The sequence below is a fragment of the Arachis hypogaea genome, chromosome 13 (assembly GCF_003086295.3).
Source record: "Arachis hypogaea cultivar Tifrunner chromosome 13, arahy.Tifrunner.gnm2.J5K5, whole genome shotgun sequence".
Lineage (NCBI taxonomy): Eukaryota > Viridiplantae > Streptophyta > Magnoliopsida > Fabales > Fabaceae > Arachis > Arachis hypogaea.
The window spans coordinates 66,007,786-66,013,463 of record NC_092048.1 but is presented as its reverse complement, the minus strand read 5'-3'; the positions used below and the strand labels follow the sequence as shown (position 1 = coordinate 66,013,463).

The following is a 5,678-nucleotide window of genomic DNA, read 5'->3' as shown; positions in this document are numbered from 1 at the left end:
AACAGAGGAGCCTGCCGATGATGAAGCCATTACGGCTCGCCTATAGGTATCCTCCTCGGGATAGCGTCGTTTAAAGAACGAGGGACAGCACAACATAAAAAAAAAAAAAAACCGTAGGAGCCTCCCGAAGATATGGCCATTACGGCTCGTGTTTAGGTGTCCTCCTCAGGATAGCGTCATTTAAAGAACGAGGGTCAGCACAACGTAAAAATAAAAAAATAAAAAAAACGGTGGAGCCTGCCGAAGATAAGGCCATTACGACTCGCGTTTAGGTGTCCTCCTCGGGATAGCGTCATTTAAAGAACGAGGGTCAGCACAACGTAAAAAAAAATGGAGGAGCATGCCGATGATGAGGCCATTACGGCTCGCCTTTATGTGTCCTCCTCGGGATAGCGTCGTTTAAAGAACGAGGGACAACACAACGTAAAAAAAATAAAAACCAGAAAAAAAAATCGGAAGAGCCTGCCGAAGATGAGGCCATTACGGCTCGTGTTTAGGTGTCCTCCTCGGGATAGCGTCATTTAAAGAACGAGGGTCAGCACAACATAAAAAAAAAATCGGAGGAGCCTCCCGAAGATGAGGCCATTACGGCTCGCGTTTAGGTGTCCTCCTCAGGATAGCGTCATTTAAAGAACGAGGGTCAGCACAACCTAAAAATAAAAAATAAAAAAAAGAACCGGAGGAGCCTGCCGAAGATGAGGCCATAACGGCTCGCGTTTAGGTGTCCTCCTCGGGATAGCGTCATTTAAAGAACAAGGGTCAGCACAACGTAAAAAAAAAAAAAAACCGGATGAGCCTTGATGAGCGGATAATTTATACGCTTTTTGACATTGTTTTTAGTATGTTTTTAGTAGGATCTAGTTACTTTTAGGGATGTTTTTAATAGATTTTGTGTTAAATTCACATTTCTGGACTTTACTATGAGTTTGTGTGTTTTTCTGTGATTTCAGGTATTTTCTGGCTGAAATTGAGGGACTTGAGCAGAAATCAGATTCAGAGGTTGAAAAAGGACTGCTGATGATGTTGGATTCTGACCTCCCTGCACTCAAAATGGATTTTCTGGAGCTACAGAACTCGAAATGGCGTGCTTCCAATTGCGTTGGAAAGTAGACATCCAGGGCTTTCCAGCAATATATAATAGTCTATACGTTGGCCAAGAATTGATGACGTAAACTGGCGTTCAACGCCAGCTTTCTACCCAAATCTGGCGTCCCGCGCCAGAAAAGGATCCAAAACCAGAGTTGAACGCCCAAACTGGCACAAAAACTGGCGTTCAACTCCACAAATGGCCTCTGCACGTGCAACACTTAAGCTCAGCCCAAACACACACCAAGTGGGCCCCGGAAGTGGATTTATACATCAAATACTTACTCATGTAAACCCTAGTAGCTAGTTTATTATAAATAGGACCTCTTACTATTGTATTAGGCATCTTTGGATTACCTTATGATCCTTTGATCACGTTTTAGGGGGCTGGCCATCTCGGCCAGGCCTGGACCTTCACTTATGTATTTTTAACGGTAGAATTTCTACACTCCATAGATTAAGGTGTGGAGCTTTGCTGTTCCTCAAAGATTAATACAAAGTACTACTGTTTTCTATTCAATTCTTCTTATTTCGCTTCTAAGATATCCATTCGCACCCAAGAACGTGATGAAGGTGATGATTATGTGTGACGCTCATCATCCTTCTCCCTTATGAACGCGTGCCTGACAAACACTTCTGTTCTACATGAAATAAGCTAGAATGAATATCTCTTAGATCTCTTAACCGGAATCTTCGTGGCGTAAGCTAGAATGATGGCGGCATTCAAGAGAATCCGGAAGGTCTAAACCTTGTCTATGGTATTCCGAGTAGGATTCAATGATTGAATGACTGTGACGAGCTCCTAACTCGCGATTGCAGGGCGTTAGTGACAGACGCAAAAGGATAGTAAATCCTATTCCAGCATGATCGAGAACCGACAGATGAATAGCCGTGCCGTGACAGGGTGCGTGAGCATATTATTCACTGAGAGGATAAGATGAAGCCATTGACAAGGGTGATGCCTCCAGACGATTAGCCGTGCCGTGACAGGGCATTGGATCATTTTCCCGAGAGATGACCGAAAGTAGCCATTGACAGTGGTGATGTATCACATAAAGCCAGCCATGGAAAGGAGTAAGACTAACTGGATGAAGATAGCAGGAAAGCAGAGGTTCAGAGGAACGAAAAGCATCTCCATTCGCTTATCTGAAATTCTCACCAATGAATTACATAAGTATCTCTATCCCTATTTTATTATATAATATTCGAAAACACCATTATCACTTTATATCTGCCTGACTGAGATTTACAAGGTGACCATAGCTTGCTTCATACCAACAATCTCCGTGGGATTCGACCCTTACTCACGTAAGGTATTACTTGGACGACCCAGTGCACTTGCTGGTTAGTTGTATCGAAGTTGTGACAATTATGAATTAAGATCAGAGCACCAAGCTCTGGAGCCATTACCAGGATTTGTTCGAGCCTGGAGATCACAATTTCGTGCACCAAGTTTTTGGCGCCGTTGCCAGGGATTGTTCGAGTTTGGACAACTGACGGTTCATCTTGTTGCTCAGATTAGGTAATTTTCTTTTTGTTTTGTTTTCAAAAAGCTTTCAAAAATTTTTCTTTTGTTTTTGAAAAAAAAAGTAAAATAAAATAAAATAATAAAAATAATGTTTTCAAAAATAAATTATTCTATGGCTTCAAGATTTTTAAGAATGAATTCTAGTGTTTCATGAAACATGTTGAATCCTATCTGGCTGTAAAGCCATACCCAAACTGCTTTGGGATTGGTATTCAACTAATCACTCCAGTCCATGTAATTATATGCTAAAGCTTGGCTGGCTATTAAGCCATGCCTGACCCTTTGATTGGAGCTTTAGAGCATAAGATTCCTGGAATTCATATTAAAAATTTTGGAATCCTTATTTTTCTTTTTCAAAATAATTTTTCAAAAAAATATAAAATAAAATCCAAAAAAATTTAGAAAATCACAAAAATAAAAAATATTTCATGTTTCTTGTTTGAGTCTTGAGTCATATCATAAGTTTGGTGTCAATTGCATGTGCATCTTGCATTTTTCGAAAATTTCATGCATTCATGGTGTTCTTCATGATCTTCAAGTTGTTCTTGGTAAGTCTTCTTGTTTGATCTTGATGATTTTTTGTTTTGTGTCTTTTCGTGTTTATCATATGCATTCTTGAATTCTTAATGCGTAAGCATTAAAGAATTCTAAATTTGGTGTCTTGCATGTTTTCTTTGCATTAAAATTTTTTCAAAATTGTGTCTATGATGTTCATCTTGACATTCATGGTGTTCTTGGTGTTCATCTTGACATTCATAGCATTCTTGCATGCATTCATTGTTTTGATCTAAAAATTTCATGCATTGCATAATTTTCATGATTTAATAAAAATTTCAAAAATCAAAAAAAAAATATCTTTCCCTTTTTCTCTCATCAAATTCGAAAATTTGAGTTGACTTTTTCAAAAGTTTTTAAAATCAAATTGTTTCTTATGAGTCAAATCAAATTTTCAATTTGAAAATCTTATCTTTTTCAAAATCTTTTTCAAAAATCAAATCTTTTTCAAAATTCTTAGTTATTTTCGAAAATTTCAAAAATATTTTTCAAAAATCTTTTTCTTATTTTTATATCAAATTTTCGAAAATAACATAATCAATTAATGTTTTGATTCAAAAATTTGAAGTTTGTTACTTGCTTGTTAAGAAAGATTCAAACTTTAAGTTCTAGAATCATACCTTGTGATTTCTTGTGAATCAAGTCATTAATTGAGATTTTAAAAATCAAATCTTTTTCAAAACTAATTTCTATCATATCTTTTCAAAAATATCTTCTCATCTTATCTTTTTCAAAAATTTGATTTTCAAAATATCTTTTCTAACTTCCTAACTTCTTATCTTTTCAAAATTGATTTTCAAAATTTGTTTCAACTAACTAACTAACTTTTTGTTTGTTTCTTAACTTTTTCAAAACTACCTAACTAACTCTCTCTCTCTAATTTTCGAAAATATCTTCCCTCTTTTTCAAAAATTTCTTTTTTATTAACTAATTATTTTTATTTTTTATTTAAAAAAAATTTCGAAAAAAATACTAACCTTTTTCAAAAACTATTTTCAAAAATCACTAACTCTTTTTCAAAAATTGTTTTCTAAAATTCACTTCCCCCTCTCATCTTCTTCTATTTGTTTATTGATATACTAACATCTTTCCTTCAACTCTCCAAAAATCCGAACCCCCTCTCTCTCTGAGTTCAGATTTTCTTCCCTTCTTTTCTTCTACTAACACAAGGATCCCTATACTGTGGTATAAAGGATCCATATTATTATTACTATTTTTTCTGTGCCATCTTCTTTGTCATATGAGCAGGAGCAAGGACAAGAACATTCTTGTTAAAGCAGATCCAGAACCTGAAAGGACTCTGAAGAAAAAAATTAAGAGAAGCTAAAATACAACAATCCAGAGATAACCTTTCAGAAATTTTCGAACAGGAAAAGGAGATGGCAGCCGAAAATAATAATAATATAAGGAAGATGCTTGGTGACTTCACTACACCTAATTCCAATTTACATGGAAGAAGCATCTCCATTCCTACCATTGGAGCAAACAACTTTGAGCTGAAACCTCAATTAGTTTCTCTGATGCAGCAGAACTGCAAGTTTCATGGACTTCCATCTGAAGATCCCTTTCAGTTCTTAACTGAATTCTTGCAGATATGTGATACTGTTAAGACTAATGGAGTAGATCCTGAAGTCTACAGGCTCATGCTTTTCCCTTTTGCTGTAAGAGACAGAGCTAGATTATGGTTGGATTCTCAACCCAAAGACAGCCTGAACTCTTGGGATAAGCTAGTCACGGCTTTCTTAGCCAAGTACTTTCCTCCTCAAAAGCTGAGCAAGCTTAGAGATGATGTTCAAACCTTCAGACAGAAAGAAGGTGAATCCCTCTAGGAAGCTTGGGAAAGATACAAACAGTTGATCAAAAAGTGTCCTTCTGACATGCTTTCAGAATGGACCATCCTGGATATATTCTATGATGGTTTATCTGAGCTATCAAAGATGTCACTGGACACTTCTGCAGGTGGATCCATTCACCTAAAGAAAACGCCTGCAGAAGCTCAAAAACTCATTGACATGGTTGCTAATAACCAGTTCATGTACACTTCTGAAAGGAATCCTGTGAGTAATGGGACGCCTATGAAGAAGGGAGTTCTTGAAGTTGATACTCTGAATGCCATATTGGCTCAGAATAAAATATTGAGTCAGCAAGTCAATATGATTTCTCAGAGTCTGAATGGAATGCAAGCTGCATCCAACAGTACTCAAGAGGCTTCTCCTGAAGAAGAAGCTTATGATCCTGAGAACCCTGCAATAGCAGAGGTGAACTACTTAGGTGAACCTTATGGAAACACCTATAACTCATCATGGAGAAATCATCCAAATTTCTCATGGAAGGATCAAAAGCCTCAACAAGGCTTTAAGGTGGAAGAAACAGGTTTAACAACAGCAAGCCTTTTCCATCATCAACTCAGCAACAGACAGAGAACTCTGAACAAAATGCTTCTAATTTATCAAATCTAGTCTCTGATCTATCTAAAGCCACTGTAAGTTTCATGAATGAAACAAGGTCT

General features: G+C 36.9%; 1 non-coding gene across 1 annotated transcript; it reads right to left on the bottom strand.

Moving 5' to 3' along the window:
• Positions 1-4,944: 4,944 nt before the first annotated feature.
• LOC112738737 (small nucleolar RNA R71) lies at positions 4,945-5,052 on the bottom strand. Its single transcript, XR_003169680.1, has one exon. It is a non-coding gene; the product is annotated as a small nucleolar RNA R71 (small nucleolar RNA).
• Positions 5,053-5,678: the final 626 nt, after the last annotated feature.